This window comes from Sapajus apella, unplaced genomic scaffold, assembly GCF_009761245.1.
Source record: "Sapajus apella isolate SASKATOON/1434 unplaced genomic scaffold, GSC_monkey_1.0 scaffold9, whole genome shotgun sequence".
NCBI classification, from domain to species: domain Eukaryota; kingdom Metazoa; phylum Chordata; class Mammalia; order Primates; family Cebidae; genus Sapajus; species Sapajus apella.
The window spans coordinates 42,939,006-42,957,862 of record NW_022436949.1 but is presented as its reverse complement, the minus strand read 5'-3'; the positions used below and the strand labels follow the sequence as shown (position 1 = coordinate 42,957,862).

At 42.6% G+C, this 18,857-nt stretch overlaps 1 protein-coding gene across 8 annotated transcripts in view; it reads right to left on the bottom strand.

Annotated features, from left to right (window-relative positions):
- Positions 1 to 18,430, bottom strand: part of MBNL2 (muscleblind like splicing regulator 2) — a 172,524-nt gene extending 154,094 nt beyond the window's left edge. For 3 of the 8 annotated variants that reach the window (XM_032277506.1, XM_032277509.1, XM_032277512.1), the window contains exon 1: positions 18,179 to 18,429. The gene's annotated coding sequence lies outside the window, so the exon portion shown is untranslated. Of the gene's footprint in view, positions 1 to 18,178 lie in introns of all 8 variants that reach the window. The other 5 variants (XM_032277508.1, XM_032277511.1, XM_032277514.1 and 2 more) reach the window with 3 other exon arrangements.
- Positions 18,431 to 18,857: the final 427 nt, after the last annotated feature.

Sequence of the window (18,857 nt, the reverse complement as noted above, 5' to 3'; positions counted from 1 at the left end):
CCAGAGCTCCAGCAAACACCTAACTTGTGAAAGTATCTCTGCTGCTGATGGGTTCTCAGTGGGAAAGAAAAAGAACATGTGATATGGAGTCTTCCAACACAGGCAACCGGGTCAGCATATCCAGGAAGGAAGGGGACTTTGGTTCCAGGAAACACCTTGAATTAATCCTTACGTATTCATGCTGTAAGCAACAAAAAGGCTAACCTTTCCTGAGGAACCCAAGGGCTAGAATGGAATAGCAGATATAATGAGAGCGTTTCTTGGACCCAGAGAACATTCATTCATTCATTCAGTCAGTCATTCATTTCCAAAAGTTTTAAGCTCAGGAGTTTGGCCCCTATGTGAGCCAGTTACCATCTGCTTAAACAACCTAAAAACAGCCCTAGTGAGGACAGAAGCAATTTTATCTGTGCCAAAACAGCTCAAGGCATGGCCTATTATGGAGCTCGCTCAAGTGCTTCATTTTCACACATGCACTACATGAAACTTTCCAAATGTAGCCCAGCCCTCCTGTTTTCAAAAGCAGTTACATTTCAATCATCCTAGAAATACTATGATTCCTTTAGTCTGGGGTAACATGCTCCAGTGTTTCACCATCTCTTTGAAATGTAAACATTCCCAAAAGTCTTTTGTAGAATATAAAGCCTTCTTGCATTTTGCTAAAAGAACAATGGGATCTTTGTGAGGGATAGCGAGCCTTCAATAATTTGCAGAAATAGTCATGTCAAAGCCCTGCTCTTTCTAGAACTGCTTAGAGGGTCTATCCCATTTGTTGGTGGTTATTCTCTAATAGCTTTATGACCACCCCAGAGAACTATATCTTACTTGTTATATATTTAGTGTATATTTTGTGCAGCATAGAAAGTACTTTCTTGTGTAATTAAGTTACATGAGGTGATCTCATTTAATTCTAAGCATCACCCAAAGAAGTGGGAATTATTACCCCCATTTTAAAGATGAGAAAATTGAGATTCAAATTGATGTCAAAATCTGCCTGAAGTTGCGCATCTAGTCTGTGGCAGAGCCAGGATTTGGGTGTAGGATTTGAACAGTCTCTTAACTTCTGTGCCAGGAGGTCTGTGAATAATTTGTGTCAACGTCACTGGGTATTCTAGCAATAAATGTGGGTTCCTAAGCCCCACCTCAGATTTCCCAAGTCCGAATCATGGGAGCTGGGGCCTAGGATTGAGAAGTCTGGGGTGGAGCCCAGGAATCTGTCCTAACAAGCTTCCCAAGAGTACATGTAGCTAACAAAACCAACTTTTGAAGTAACTTGGGAGAGCTTTTGAAACGGGTATGGAAAGAAAATAAAACTTCTACTCCTGGGGTTGGAGTTGGGTGGAGAAGTGAATATAGCCCAGAAATACAGCCGTGTCCCACTGGCTACAAATCTTATTCCAGCCTCTACTGTGGATGTGCTTGTCTTTTATTACGTTTTCGAGTAGCCCTCAAGGGCAAAGAAATAGGTCAATCCATTTTGTCAGATGTGCTGTACATTTTGTGCAGCCAAACATAACCAGAAGTATCTATCCTACAGCACTCAAGCAACTCAAACTTATTTTAAAAGTTAGGGCACTCCAGAGACCTCCTAGTTCATGATTCTCACACTTAGTCTCTCTCTGTCCCCAGCCTTCATCAGACAAACTTATTCCTTGAAGTTTAAATGTAAAAAGATCCCTGGTTGAAGGGGTTGGAGCTTAGCTGGCCTCTCTTCAGCACTAAAGGACAACTTCACAGAGATGCATACACTCCCAGGGGAAAAACGCATTCGTTTTTTATCACCGTATAAACTGGGTACATTTGTATAGATGGTGGACTATGGGTTTCTGTATGACTCATAGTTAATAATTATCTAGAGAAATGCCTGGCTCAATACTAAAACACTTCAGCCATTCACAAGTATTCCACAAACATTTACTGAGCATCTATTACTTATCAGACATTGGCTCAAGTTTAAAATGCATGGGGATTACCATAATAAGGAGACATTAAAAATATTCCAGTTGAGATATCTATATCGGCAGGTTGTTATTTAGGAGAAGAGTTATCTAGGCATATGAATTAGCCCCTGTAGTATGAAGGGAAAAGCTTAGGAAAATAATAAACTAACAATAGTACAACAAACAACATTTGCATAGCACTTGAGAAAGAAGCAGTCACTGTATTGCAGTTATGCCTATAGTGATACAGGGATCGTCTTTGATGAGCAGTGGGGCTGGATATAACATCTTGCCCGCTCCAAGCTCTAGTTATTTTGAGTAGAGCAGAATTCATTTCAAGGCAAAGGCCTCTGGGAGCCTCCACGGAGAAGCCTTTAGACCTCACCTCGCCACCTTCCTTCACATTTATCTGATGTTTTTCACCTTTTCTGGTACAGCAGAATCATACTTACGCCTACCAATTTTCAAAAACCGTTTTTTCCCCCAGTGGCCTCAGCTCATGAATCCCCAGCAGGTGGCCTCCATCAACCAAAAGCTGCCCAGGTGTCACCAGCCAGCCCAGCACACTTTGCCTTCAAATCTCAAGTCCCTTACTTTACCCCTGCCTCTTCTCTGCTCACAGCCATCTCCCCATTGGCTGTGCTACCTTTCTCCCACTCCCCTGATGCCTTGCAGCTCAGCAGCCCACCTCCCACTCTTCCAAAAAGGGCTTTCCCAAAGGTCAGAGGTGCTTCTGCACCTCATGGGACTGGGCCCAGTCTTCATCTTCATTGAACTTTCTTTAGGATCTGCCACTACTTCCCATTCTCACCTGGTTTCAGGAAGCCCTAATCTAGGACACAGTGAATAGCATGATCCTTTGTCACAGATCCAGAGGCACTGAGACAGGTCATGAGGCCCATACACCTGCTCCAAGGTGCCCTCACCTCGGATGAAATGCTCTTCGCTTTGGATCTTTGTGCCAGTGGAAGTGTGCCAGGAAATCCCCTTAAATGTAAGGTTTCCCCAAGCCTGTGTCATCTCCCACTTTCTAGATTACGCTTGTTTTCTTTGCTATCTCAATTCCTCTATGATTTCAAATATGAGTCTACTGTGGATGAATTCCAAATATACATGCTACAGCAGCCTAGACCCGTACTTCTCAGAGGACACTCCGACTCCAAACTCCTAATGACCAGAGCCAATTTTATTGTCTTTCCCCATCCTCCTGTGTGTTTATGCCATTGGCATCACCGATTTTTCTGTTTTCTAAGCTGAGCATGTCCAGGTCAGCTTTGACTTGCCCCCTTTCCCTTGGCCCCAATAAATCCTGCCCATGTTCTTCGTAAGTTGTTCCTGGCCTCAGCACAGCACCTCATTCTCATTGCTGCTAGCCCAGCTTATGCCTTCATCACCTGTCCGAGCGTCTGTAATTCTCAGCTCTAAACTCTGCTCACAGAATTATCTCTCTAAAGCGTTGTCTAAACCCTTATTACCTGCTCAAAAATATTTGGTGGCTCTCTGCTGCATTCTGAATAAAGGTTGAAATACATAGGGTGGCATTCAAGGTCATTCACAATTTAGTCCATGTCAAGTACTCTTTAGACTGTACTCTGTGCTCCAGAAAAACCTGCATGGGTGCTTCTCAGGTGCACACAATATGATTTTATCTAACCTCCAAGGACATGTCAGATGTTGTCTCCTCCAAGAAGCCTTGCCTGACTGCCTCACTTGGATGACAGTAATCTCACAGGTACCTTATACCTCCCTTGTGGCATAATACCTTCACCATGGTGATTTCTTTACACATCTTACCTGTCACAGCAGAGTATAAATTCCATGAGGGGAAAGAAAGTGGAGACAACTTAAGAAATAATTTTCTCCTCATCCAGTATCTTTCACGCATTTTTTTTTCCCTGCAAACTTTTCTATAGTCAATGATAGCTTCATTAAGGAGAACACATTTGCCCTGGCAGAGCAGGTCCTTAAATTAACAAGGCCATCAGGCTCTTTCCACTGGCAAAGGACCCCTCACCGTACGCAAGGCAGCTCTGATCCATTGTTTTACCAAATCTTCACAAAAATCCTGAGAAGTGGGCATGGGAAACCAAAGCTCCAATCAATTGGGTAACTCGTGCTTCCTATGGGACCCCAGGATTCAAATCTGTGTTGATGACCCGCAAGCTTTGGATTTGGCCATCCTTAGCCATCCTTATTTATTTTTTGAGATCTGCAACCCCTCAACTTCAACAGACCAATAGGTGACTGGGACTACATAGCAAGAAAAGGGCAAAGTGCTTTGTCATCTGCTGTCCCCACACTCTTCCTTCCTCCCATACGTCTTGATTGCCAAGTCGAAAAGTCCATTAAGCAAAGCTTTCAGGCATTTTAATAAAAAGAGGGAGAAACAAGAAGATGTTTTTCTTAACTGCATGAACTAGAAAAAAAAATAGAATAAACAAGAAGACTTTTTTATACATAATTGCAAAGTAACTGTTATTATTACTGTCACTATCATTATTATTTAACACTGATGATTTTCTTTTCAAGTTTCTAATTTGAAGCATTAACTTCTGTCTGGTCCAGGGTAGAAAGATAAGCTGGCTGTCAAGACCCTTTATCATTCTGATTATAGGTGGGAACAGAGACGACTCCTGGAAGCCCAGAAGGTTCCAGAAGAAAGAAATGAATAAAAAGTGGAGGTCCAAGTAGGAAAAGGATAAGAATATAGAACTCTCTTCCCACGGGCTTTCTCTTTATCTTATGGTACGCAGCACAAGGTAGCCAGCTACATTTAAAAAACTTTTTATTAAAGGCAAAAAAAAAAAAAAAAAAAGGACCGCATATTCTGTGTCCAGCCCACTGGATTTTCAAAAAGTAAACACATCTGTGCATCTCACACCAAAATGAAGAAATAAAATATTAGCAGAGCCCAGGAGCACCCCTCCATCCTTTTGGACACCACCCATCCCCACGGGGAAGCACTCCCCCAGGACTAGCTAGCTGGCTGTATGTTAAAGTGACCCCTTCTTTCCGGCCAGGGCAGCCTGTGTTCTTCTGAGAGAAACCTTTCCTGGCAGCAACTGTCATTTTAAAGCAGGGGGAAAATAAAGTGTGTGTGAGGGAGTAATTTTGTGTGTAGGAGAAAAGTGTTTCTAATTTTCAGTCCTGAAAATGTGAGAGGAAGAAGGAATACGTGAAAGAAAGAGGGAAATAAGTCGGTAAATGCAGTCCTTGCTCTGTCTCCACCATTAGGAGCTGGAAGGCTTCCAGCGACATGCCATTTTGAGCAAGGAGACAAACACAAGCGCCCTTCTCCACCCTTCCCAGCCTCGACCAGGGAAGGTCAGCTCCAACACCCATCACCTTCACATTTGCAGATAGGTAGACAGTTATTATCTAATGGCAACATGTTCACTAGAAGGCTGATAGTGTATTGAACATATGGTTTTGATTTTTTTTTTTTTTTTTTTTCTGTTTTTAACCAGGGAGCAAGATGGGGAGCGTCAGAAACCTAACTCCAGGATTTGCCGGGTTCTCCCAAACTGTAACGGGAACCTTGCTCCCAAGCCGATGCCCCTCGTGCCTCTGCAGCTCTGGGGCCTAGCGGGGAAGGAGCCACAGAGGGTTCGGACAACAGCACTGACTGATCCCAGAGCAGGACTTCATTCTGTTGACCAGACAGAGCACACAGGCCACGCCGGCATTTTTTTCCCTCCACCTTCTACGCTGATTTATCAAACTGGAAGGAAGAGATCAGAACATCAAATAAAAATCCACAGCCGCAGAGCAATTAACTCAAGACCCAACATGTACCTGGATAAGGGGACTCACAAGAATTCCGGTATCTACAAGGTTTTAAACAGTAATGTTCTCTAACTTTGTATCTTGGGTTATTGCTCGTCTGTTTCCAAAAATAATCACTCCTCTCAGTTACATTTTCTGATCAATTATTTAACAAGGTCTGGGTTATACAACACACATTTCACCCTGAGGGGGGAAACTCATGCTTTTGAGTGGTCAGCTAGAAAACTGGCAGTTTTTATTAAAAAGGCAAATTTTTTTTTTAGCCTGGCAAACATACTGGGTTTATAGGGCATTAATAAAACTAATACTAGTAGAGAAGAAAAAAATAAGTCAGAGTTTGTGATAGACTAGAGGCCTGGGGATCTCGAGGTTAAATATCAACTCAAGTCTGAAAGCTTCAGATCAAGCTCTGGGCTTTTTCTAGGTGAAAACGTGGCCACCTCGTAGAGAAATAGTTCAACATCCCTTGTCACTCTTCCTTTGTTTGCTCTGCATGTCCCTAAGTAGGCCTGGGTGGAACTGAAGGAGAAAATCCTTCCTGGTTTCTCCTTCTCCAAGGAAGGAGGGCAGGTTAGTGCAGCCTGCTGCTGACTGGAGCTGGGATTAATTAGTTCCTCCAGTGACCTTGGCACCTACTGATGGCGGAGTGTGTCTCTAAGCTGCTGAGAGCCCGAGAGGAACTCAGGAGGACTGAGTGCTACTGCTAAAGTGATCATTGAGCCAAAAAACATAGAGGACGAAAGAAAACCAAACACGTACACCTTATCTCTAAACACTGCCTGAGAGCATTATTCAAATGGTTGATATGAAGATCTACCTCAATCTTTCTATCTATCTCTGCATGAATGTTTATTTAAATCTCAATCAATCTATCTATTATTGTCCTTTTGGGTAATTTTGCAAGCCAGTGTCCCATACATTGCCAGGGATTTCTGGAGGTGGCTGTTACCTGTGGTTGGGACTGAAAACAATTCGAAAGCATCCCATCCTACAGTTGTGGAAGGTCATCTGCCTTCATCCATTCACTTTCTCCCTGCTGTGCTCAGGCCTGAACAGAGCTGAGGGAAGCTGAAGAGCTCCACCTCTTTCTCTTATCATAGGTGGTTCAAGGTTCAATGTGAGTCAACAAAGGGTCATCATGGCCAGAGCAGCTCAGTGTCTGGGGTTGCATAAATAAAGGTATTTATCCCGAATTAGGGAGGTGCCATGCTGGTCCTGTCAGAGGAATTCTAAAATCTTCAACTATATGATGGGGCTTGCCTCCTAAAGACACACTTGATTGCTCAGGGTTACCCCAAAGGCCTGAAAAGGGTGAAGAGTGCAGGTTACACAGTCCCATTTCATCTCAGCACGAGGAAGAATTTTCTAACCAAATGTTATGGCTTGTATGCACTATGGGGTCGTGATTGTCCGGTCAATAAAGGAAGATACACAATAGCTGGAAGCAGCTTGTCAGGGCTGGGGAAGAGGTAGGCAGGAACTGTGCTAGATAATCCCTTGGATGCCTTCCCACTTGGGATTTCCTTCTAATTTCCACCTTATATTTGTGTTTTTTGTCAGTTGGGTAGATCTCTGAGGAGTGGCATGGTAGGGCTGTCAGAATCCTGTGTAATGTGAGAAAGTTTTTCCATTGACTGATGTGTCTTCCCACAGCATGCTGGTACCTGAGTACCCGGGAGAACAAAGACAGGGTTGGAGTAGCACACATTGTGGGAAGTAAGTAGTTAAAAGGACCAAAGCGCTCTGCTGGTCCCAGCAGCCCCAGAGGCAGCCAGTCCCTTTGATCCTGCCTCTTAATTGCAGCCTACTTGCACCAGGGAACTTTAAAGAAAAGAAACAGGGAAACTCAAGAGATAGGGCTTGTTTTGTTTCCTTAGGGGATGGTCTTTGTGGTGGCTGCCAGGAAGCTGATACTTTAGCTGATACTTTCAAATGATTGGTTTCCTAAAGGGGGAAAATAAATAGTCCCTTCCACCAGTTAAGAGTCAGGTGTGACTAGAACCCCAGAAATACGAGGTGACTGTGTGTGCCATTTAGTAGGGGCGCTGGGTACAGACTTGGAAGAGAGAACAGGACATGAGAAAAGAGACCATGGGTTAGCGCAGGAGTAGGCAGAGCACTACAAAAACAGAGCCCGAGGTGACAGCATCAGAACAAACAAACAAAAGCGGCACTGCCCAGAAAGGGAAGTCAAAGAAGAAAAGGGATCTCCAAGAATTCTCATAGAGGGCAACAAAGTCGCAAGAGCACAAAACATTTCACTTTGGAATAGGTCTTACAGTTGATAATGAGATTTTACCTATGGCATCTATTTAAGGTGTCTAAAAGTTGAGATCCATCAAATTGTTTAAGTTTATTCAATGTATGTGCACGCACACACACACACACACACACACACACACACACACACACACAGAGTCAAGAGTAAGAAAAAGACCAACAAACGATCACAGAAAATAGTGGAGATGATGCCCTAGCTATCCTTGGCACTATACCAAGTCCCTTTGTGAGGAGGGACTCCTGGCTAAAACTGAACTCATTCCTGCACAGTATGCCAGTAATTGCTTGTTTATGTTCTATTTAGCTATTTAGTGAGCTCCACCAACAGTACTTACAACCATCAGGGAAGTTTTTCTGAAGAAAACCCTTTTTGCTGCCACCCCCAAGTAAGTGCTGGTGGACAAGGGCTGCGTGTTTCCATCCTACCAACTTGAGTTTGGCCTCTTATTCTATGACCTTGGCAAGTAACTTGGTCTCTCTAAGCTTCATTTTCTTCATGAAAGGTTTCACTGAGTTGATATACATAAAGTTCTCAGCAGAGGGCTTTTCATATAGTAAGTGCTCAATAAATTTGATAAACATTAGTTCTGTTTCACTCCTAAAAGGTTATTGGTAAATTAAAAATGAATAAAAATATTGGCCATCTGTGTGTGGACTAAATGTGCATCTGGGTAGGGAAGATTTCCTCTAAATCAGTTTAGCTTGACTCCTGGTTCAAGGAAAGAGGGGGCCACATGTGGGACACACAGGAAAACAAGGCATCTGAAAAGAGGGAGGACAGACAGAGGCATGAGATGTAAGACCTATAACAAGGTATGAGACTACAGTCAGGCCTGGACATTCCACTTAAGCTACTTCATTAGACAGCTGTCTCTCCTCATAATGTCTTCATTTCTATTACAAGACTTTAAAACTAGCATTTTTAAACAAATGCAATGCTAATGGCATATAACCTTTCCTCTCTATCCTTCATATTCTTTGGAGAGAAGGAGGAGAAAATGGCATTATTTACATCTTAGGGCATGATTGAGTGTGTCAGAGCTCCTGAACCTAATTCACCAAGGGTGTGAGGACTCAAGTAGGCACAGCAGACTTCCAGGCTCCAGTTCTGACCACCATCTAGAAGAAAAGGAATCTATGGCTGATTTATAATGCATATATTCCTTAGGATAAAAACAACGCACTCTGGAGCAGACAGATAAACAAACACACCAGCTTTCCCTGGAGGCAGTAACCAAATCTCTTGGGGAACTTGTGAGAGTCTGTGTCCGCAGAGATGACAGACATCTTGGGAATGGGGAGGTATCCAGAGACAGGCTGTGTGTAGCTACAGAACTGCTTGCAGCTGCTGAAGGCCCTGCCTTCATGCCTTCAGCCCCAGACTCATTGGTGCAAGGCTGGTGGGATATAGCAGTTCAACCTCAGCTTCACCCTGAGGCTGAGCAGCCTGGAAAGGCCCCCTGTGTAGCGGATGTAGCTCCCAGTCTCCAGACCTACAAAAGATCCTCCAAGGATCCATCCCGGACCCAGTGATCTACTGCCACTCTCACTGTGGCAGTGATTTGCTGCCGTTTACAAAGCAGACATTGTAGTCTGAAGCCTCCTGGGTGAACACCAGCTTCATCACCTGGAGCCTGTTACAAATGCAGAATCTTGACCTCACCCCAGCCCTACTGAATCAGCGTCTACATTTTTAATAAGATCCCCAGGTGATTTGCAGGCACATGAGTGTTTGAGAAATGCTTTCTGGTTACTCATGGTAGGTGTCCGGTGTGAGGGCATCAATCCATTTGCATACCTCAAGTACTTCCTCATGAAAGGCTATTTTCTTCAGAGAAGTCCTTATGGCTGGGTTCAATTGAGAACTGCTAGAACCAGAAATAAATGAATTCCCAGGGTCTTTGAGAACAGGATAACCAGTGTCAAGTGATACCTCCAACCACTCTGGAATTACTGTTCAAACTAGTAACATACCCAAAATATATATATATATTTTGAGAGACAGGGGCAGAAGTATTGATAATTATTGGTTGTAAATACTCTCTCTGCTTAATAGTGAGGATCAACTTTTAAAAAGTCAACTGCATGTATGAGAAATACAGCTATGAAGCTTCCCTTAACCATCCAATATTCGGTGGCTCTAAACAAGACCCTGAACCAGTATTTGCCTTCAAAAGGACCACTGCCAGAAACTCTTGCCAGAGAGGAAAAACTATGTGCAGGAGAATTGTACAACCCAGGAGACTACACTGTTTTCTCGTGGAATCCTGGAGACTAGGCTGTGGTGCTTAATAGTATTGGCCATTCATTTTTTAAAAATGATTTTTCTCCTTTGTGGGTATTTTTCTGATTCTTCGCCAGCTCTTATTCTCTTTTGGGCCCTTGCTGTGTTCCCCAAGACTCATCTGGTTATTGCTCATCTCTGTTCATGCTGCCTTCTTTTACGAGGTGTGAGCACCAATGGCTTCAACTGCGGCTTCAACGCAGGTGCGTTTCCAGCTTATATTTGTAGCCTGTTGTCCAGGCTATTCTCCATTCCCACGCCGTCAAGTGTTTAGGAGACATCTCCACTTGGATGTTCCATCACTAGCTAAAAACACCATTCTCAAGTCTAAAAACTCATCATCGCCTACGCCGCTTCCACCCTATGCCCATTTATTGGTCCTTTCTACAGCCACTCCCCTTTCTATCAGGATAGCATTCATATTACTCCTCCTAGACATTCTAATGTCAGTTTGGCTCTTCTAAGCTCTCACTAACTTCTATTATTTTTCCTTCAAACTGCCTTTTGGATTTCCCCTTCCTCCTCCATTTCTCATGCCAGCGCAACCCTTTTCCACTTTGTGCCTGGAATATCGCAAAAGTTTTCTGGCCGGTGACATCACTAGTTACAAATGTTCTGGCCTCTACCGCTGTCTTACAAGTCCCAACTGAATCTTTATAAAGCATAAGATGTGATGTCATAGGTAATGAAAGTAAACTCCTCCACAGGGCCCTCCAGCTCATTCATATCCTGACTCCACCCTCTCCAACTAACTTTATTCCCCATTGCTCCCTAACACTTCATCCCCATCTCCAAAGTCAAGGTTCCTCCCGGGCCCCTGCACCACATCATGCTGTTCGTCCTTCCCGAGATTTTGACCGCTGGCCTCTCCAAACATTTTTGATCATACATTCTTACCAGAATTTTTTCAGATCAGAAACAACTATGAAGGACGGTTATTTTATAAATATTACACTTGCATAACAATACTAATATGTTATACACATTATCAAACATCCATGAAAACTGACGTTTTTAAAGAATAAGCTAAATAATATACAAGATGTAAGTTCACCTATTGTTTTTGACAAGTGAATAATCTTGCCCTCGGCCTGGGGTATAGACAGCACATTAGAGGCATGGATCCAGACGAAATACATCCATTCAGAGCCAGAGGAGGCCGCTCTTCCTTCCGGAAGCATCTTACCTCTTACTCCTACCCAAACCGAGCTCCACTTTCCTGAACTCTCAGAACATTTAAAATTATATGTAGTAAATCATTTATACAATATATATTTCATCAATACTTTAAGTTTGATTAATTGAAGCTTGCATCTAGGATGCCAGAAATTTATGGAGTTTTAGAATAATTCAATATCTTAATTTAAAATATGACTGTCTTCACAAAATTGCTTGGGTTGGGCCTCTACTCAATTATGCAACATCCATTACAAGAAAATTCCAAGTCAGACTGAAGCTTAATTTCATTTATCTCATTAAATATAACATGCATGGATTCCCAGAGGTTTGAGGACTACTTTTTTTACTTTTTTGGCTAATGGGACGTTTAGCACATTGCTTAACCTTACTCAATTTGAGTTTTCATTGAATCTGTAAAACAGGGCAAAATGTGACCATTAAAAGTGATAATAGGCCGAAAAGGGTGGCTCACACCTGTAATCCCAGCACTTTGGGAAGCTGAGGCGGGTGGATCACCTGAGGTCAGGAGTTCGAGACCAGCCTGGCCAACAAGGTGAAACCCTGTCTCTACTAAAAATACAAAAATTAGCCAGGTGTGGTGTCACACGCCTGTAATCCTAGCTACATCGAAGCTAAGGCAGGAGAATCTCTCGAACCTGGGAGGCGGAGGTTGCAGTGAGCCACTGCACTCCAGCTTGGGCAACAGAGTAAGACTCCGTCTCAAAAAATAATAATAATAAAATAAAGAGATATAAATAAAGATAAAAACAAACATATATACATGTAAGATGTTACTATCACTAATATACTCAGTATTTGTATAGTATAATGTAAACTATATAAAGTGCATCTGAGAGTTTTAAAATAATCTCCTACCTCCACCTTGAGCTTTTTTTCTGCAAATGAATTATTTTTATGTTCTCAATTTTATTTGTTCAGGTGAAAACCATAATTTCACCTATCTATACAGCTTGGGGGTCTTATGGGCCTGAGTTTAAATATTTGCTCAGCCAAATACTAGCTGTGGGATCACTGCTGTATAACTGAGCCTTTAAGAGCCTCTCTTCTACTGGCAAACTAGGGATAGCATTAACTTTGTGGGGCTCTCCTGCTCTTCTTAGGTTCAGATTATATAAGATATGTGTGTAAAGCAGTCAGTTCCTAACACATACCATTTATTTCCCCCCCTTGTAGCAAGCTTAGGGGAACTCAGCGAGATGCTTTTATGGAAAAATTGAATACTTTGAATTTTGGTCTCCCTGTAAACTTCGGCTTTTCCCAGGCCTGCAGACCATTCATAATCATACATGAATTTTCTGTTCTAGAAGCACCTTACTGCTGTGTGACCCTTACTGCTGTATGACCAGGTTGGGGTGTAGAGCCAGCACAAGGCTTTGTGCCTGAATGGACAGCAGTCAGAGCTGAGACAGCAAAGCGAATCAACCTCTCTTCCTGCTCTGCCTTGGTATCTAGGCTGCCGATGGTCCCAAAGTCTAGTCTAAATGCACACACTGTCCGTGAAGGCATTTGGGGACACGCATCTGTACCCCCAGGGACACTTTTAAGTTTTTCCAGTGCTTCAAAATTCATGTCAATTAGCCGCTGAAAAAAAATCAATAAATCCAAGTTTTAAAAATCCAGTTTATAATGCATCTCCTCCAGCAGCCTTCCCAGCACACCCCTGCCAGAGTGCTCTAAGTTTAGACTCCCTTTTTAACTCTCTGTTTGAACTGCTAATTGAGATAATGCCTGTGAACGCCCTTTGTAAAGTGTAAGAAACTACACATATGTTAATTCTCCTTGCGTGCTTAACCATCCTTATCTCATTTGTCCATATCTTGTTTCCTCGCTATTGTGGATTACAAACGGCAGCAGCATTTTCAGTGTTCTTGACTCCTCCCTTTTCCCTCTGAGGTCGTGTATCCCCTGGAGCTCTTCTACTGCAAGCAGCTCGCAGCGAATGCCCATAAACCTTGGACCTGCCCATCTGTCTGCCAAGACCCGTGCCTCAAAAGAGTTCTGTAAACGTGACTACATCCTCAGCCTCCTTTCTCAGCTCTCCCCAACGCTGCGTTCCTGAACCTCGAAGCTTGTCCGTGCCCAGAGGATACAACTAACCGATGTTAAGCTAAAACAAACAAACCAACCCAAAACTTAGTGTTCAAAAAGTACATGGATTTTTTTTTTTTAAATTAACTCTGCTTTTAAGAAAAAAGGGGGAAGTGAAATTCTGCAATCCATAAACAGGTTTCCTTGCTAGAGATGGAGACAGTGTGATAAAGGCATGGGGGCGTACCCCCACACCCCGCAGCTCAGAAATGTGGGCCAGGGGTCTAAGACTTCCTGCTGTTGGCTGGCGTTTACAGATTTTTAGATAATGTGTCCATTTCCCCCAGGCAATTTGGGGCCAAAACTCAGTGTGCCGAGACTCAGAAATTGCTCTCAGTAGCTTTATGTTTTGAATTTTTTTGCACCATTCTTATCTATCTATTGCTCATCTGACATCTTTGTATGTTATTTAAACAGTATTTATCTGAGAAATATAACAGAGGTAAAGGAAGTACATGCATATAGATATCTAAAACTCAAAACTCCATCTCTTGTTCTCCTCACAATCACCAAAACTGTCCCAAGCCTAAAATTAATCTGTTAACAATGCTAAATTAATATTAGCCAATAAAGTCATGCAAGTTTTTGAAACTTAACAATTTCGCATCATTTGTTTTTGTACACACACACAAAGGCAGGTATTAGGTTACTGAGTTGGGTTTCTCACCGAATAGCAAAAGCCAGGGGACCTCAGAGGTGTTTAATAAACACTTGTTGACTGATTGATGGAATATACTACCTAGGACAATTCAGACAATGCATTCTTTGTCAAAACACTAAGGTAAATGATTGAGTCCATTTTTATGACCCAGCATTTCTGTTGTATGGAGAGCAGCAAGCCCAGAACTTATCCACCAGGCTTAGAGCTCGGGTTTACAAAAGAAACCCTCAGGCCTTACCTTTCACACCTGTTTTTACTCTCAGCAGAGGAGGCCAGGACTAGTCTCCATAAACAAACTGTGCATTTAGAGCTGTGCAGCTGGAGGCCCGGGCCTGATGCAGATCCAGCCACACAGCACCTTTGGCTCCTTACTACGAATATTATCACGACTGCAACAAATAGTTTGTGCGCATTAAAAAAAAAAAAAAAAAAAAAAAACTGAGCAGAGTATAAACCTGGAGGAAAAAAAATAGTATATTAACTAAGTTACAAAGCCCAGCTAAGTCTTCCTGCCTTATTTTTCCAACAGAAACATAATCATTAAAATATAAAGCTCTTTGCTCTCCACAGCAGTGGGGATCCATGCCCATCTAGTTCAACCGACCATTCCAGAAAGGATGCCTGGGCCCAGGACATCTTTACTTCCTTTGCAGTCATTTCCTGCCTTTTTTTTCCTAGCTAGGCCTTTAGCCTGGGTCTTGAGCAGATTTTGTGAACAGGGCAAACTGTCCTTTCTTCTGTTCTGACATGCCCCAGGGTTCTGTGCTCGTCCGGCCTGACTGTTGACCTACAGCTCTCTCTGGGCTTTCTCACTTGCTGATTTTTATACCCACACCTCCCTACCTTTCTATACCCCCCCCCCCAATCTCTATTGCCCACCTGTCCCCTAGAGTTGCCAGGTTTCTCTGCTTGGCATGACCCAGCCAGCTCTGACATGCAGCTGTACCTGAGGATGGTAAGGGCCCCTAAACTCTGATTTCAACAACCAACATGTCTTGTAGTTATGCCACCTTTTCCTGAATCAGAATCCTTCACCCCTTGCAATGTTGCCAACCTACTCCTATGCTGATAATGTGTTTTGTCATTTTGAAAATGTAAACAAATCAGTATGCTTTCCTTTTCATCTTTTTCTTGTTATCAGTAGGGAAGTATAGGAAGAAAGGAAGAGAAAATGCATACGAGATTGAACCTACTTATTCTACTATAAGGAATTCTCTCAAGCTCAACATCTAAATCCTCTTTTCCCAATTCTTGCTTGGAATCTTGAGTACCTGATCTTGAATTTCTGTGGCGCTCCCTGAGCGCGGGACTGGCTGGTAGCCATGTGATATTGATTTGTTTTCACCATAGCAACAGCAAATTAAAACAACTAGCAGAGAGAAGGCAGGCTGTTAACCAGTAAAGCTACCTAATCAGTATATTTCACAAGCATATTTTTCTCCTTCTCTCTTGTATTTTCTCTTATTGACTCCACTTTCACAAATTCAACACAAAAGTCAAAGGAAAACAGCACTAAATGTTTTGGGCACTACAAGGCCTGTGGCCAGAATGGTGTGCTTTGCAGAGCTTCTAGCATATTAGACTAGATCGATGGAGAAAATGCAAACAACAATGCTTTGATTTCCTTGGAAATTTCATTTGATGACCTAAGAATAAATATCCCTAGAAAATTTACATGAACGCAGAGTATAATGAAGGGTTTTGTGTATATGACTATGTATCTTAATACCCTAAGGCATTTGCCAAGTTTCTTAATACCGTGGTTTCATCCCTTTGTACTTTAAATAGCTCAGTGTGCCAAGAGACAAACAACTTTCTCTCTCTCTTTTTTTTGTTTGTAAAAGGTCAAGGTCTCAAAATGCTAAATGATGAGGGAAAGTGTAGCAAGTATGATTCAATGCTATTAAGAGATAGAAAAATTAAGGTAGGCACTTGCTCAAAACTACATGAGTAGTCAGAGGAGACACAAACTAGCTTTAGGAACTCCTAAGAACTCCAATGTGCTCTAATCACAATCTTTTTTAAAAGGCTCCTTCATAAACGTTACCCTTTCCCCTGATCTCTGTGACCAAGGTTGCCACCTGTGACATGGATTCGCAGGCTGCGTTATTGTACTTTCCCTGCTTGGGGCCATCTGCGCTAGGACGTGATGATTTTTCTATGAAAGCAGCTGTTCCCACCATCACAACCAGCCTTGAACTTGATGGCACAACCTGGATCCTAAATAGTGGCTCTGGGGCAACTGGGAATAGGGCCCTGAGGACCATCTGCCCAGGTGGCAGTGCTGGGCTGCACCAAGGGAGAGTCAGGCCAGAAAAAAAGCTGTGCCCTGCTCCCTGCTGCTTTTTGCCAGCCCAGCCAAAAGCCCTGCAGAAAACCTGTGCTGTCCAGCCCGACATGAGGCAGGTACGAGAAGATGCCCTATTTATGACGGGGACTGGTTTACGGTTTACAACAGACAGGCGAAAATATGAAGACATAACTTAAGTCCTGCCAACAGCGAGTTAGAATGTTCCTGGCCAGGACATAAAGAAATATTCCTCTCCACAAGCTCGAATAAAAGAACACACAGCAGAAATAGTTGGGGGATGACGTCAGAAGTTCTGGGCTAGTGTCCTGCACTTCTCCTTGAAAGTAAAAACAGTGGGTCTAGAAGAATCTACGTGGCATTGCCCTTATTTAAATGAGTAGTTCTACTGCTCCTTGCAAAACAAGTAGGATAGCTGAAGAAACTTCCCCTTATTTAAAGATTAGAAGAATGTTCCCCCCTGCCTTTAAAAAAAAATAAAAAAACCCTTATTGTCCCCAAAACACACACATTACCCAATTAACAAATAGCTTTCCACTTAACCTTTGTCTTTTAAAGGGGCAGTAATGTTTCTTGAACATTCAAGGTGGTGGTGGTTAGGCAAGTCGGAATTTTTCTTCGCTTCAGTGCTTGCTAACTATTCTAAAAATGTTACACATTTATTGTAAACACATGCTTCCGAGGCCTAACAAAAAAGCACAGTTTCCTCATGCCTGGCAGAAATTTAAAACGGAAAAGGGCAGAAAGAATTCTTTAGCAAATATATCCTTTCCTTCTCCTGGGCCAAGTGTGTTAAAAATAAATCTTCTCCATCATTTCTCACTGCTGCTTCTCAGCGAGAAAGTTGATATGGTTCTGCATAGTGAAAACACAGCTTTAAAAGCTAGCCTGCCCTCATTAAATTATTCTGCTGGCTGTGTGTTCTCATTAAAAATGCATAAAGATCAGATAATTGCAGTAAGCATTATTAACCCAGCTTTACTTTTGAATATAATGGTTCCACTTTTAAGCTGGAAACAAAGGCTCAGACATGCCAGGAAAAGAAACGTAAACATTGAACTACAGTATCGAAAACTTGCCAGAAAGCTACCTCTTGCTAGGTTGTTAAAAATGTGCTTTTGAAACTCAATTAAAGCTGTAACCTTGTAGAGCTAGGTAGGTCCCTAATTTTTAATAAACAGACACATACTTTTGGCCAAACAGTCAATCGATGAGTATTTATCATGATTTTTTTTTTAATCCTCAATTGCAAGTCTGTTTTCAAATAATAGGATCCATGTAAACTTTATCTATTTGGGAACTAGCTACGGTGATATGACAATGTTTTTTATAGCAAGAAAATAAGACTGCTCCGAAGAATTCAAATGGTTTTAAAAATAATAATAAATGAATCGATTCTTTGAATAAAAACTCGATTTGGTGCCTCACCCCAAACAGGCGGCATAGATTCAAGCTTTGCCGTTTCTTTTTCTCAAATCAAAATGTTACGTAAAACTCCAGGGTCCCCCGCAAGTATTCCATTTGAATTAGTGGAATCCAGTTTCCCTGGCTCCCCTAAGCAGCACACATGGAATGCAGCATACTGCAGCAAACTCTTTAAACATTCAAAAAAGGGGGGGCGATTCTCCTACCTTGTTTAGCTCTGCCTGTCCTTCCCATTTACAGTAACCCCAGGAACATCTGGCAGAACCAAGTGGCCGAGGCTTCTCCACCGCATCATGAGGAAGAAACTTGCATGTAAATAGTTCTCATTCCCTGTTTATTGTACTCTGAAAGCCGTCTGCCGTATCTGGAAAATTTTACCTTCAGATGATGAAGCAAAGACAGTCTAAACTCTGTTGCTGTAAGCTGCGGCCCTTCCTTCCGACAAATCCCTCCCAGCCGGAGCCAGCCAATCCCCAGCCAGCTCGTCAGCCCTACTCGTCTGAAACTGGCCCTAATAGGATGACTGACACAGTAACACAGCACTTGCAGTGTGTAAAAACAGTGCATCCATACTGATGAAAGAGGAATTTCCCTCTCAGAAGAAAGCAATCATAGCACCAAGACAAAGTGGCACATAATTGGCAGAGCGGAGAGAGGGGTAGCTCAAGAAAACACCCTTTAAGAGAGCCAGCTCGAAGCCACGAGCTGCACCGTGAACACTTTGGAAAATGTGAAACTCCGCAGATTCCAAAGAAATCCAGGTTGTGCATGAAACTGAAGTCCTTAGACTATCCGACAAAGCGTATGTATATGTTTTTTAAAGGAAAAATAATTCAACGTCTGCCATGGCAATTAATACCTTACAAAACATTTACATGTGATTTC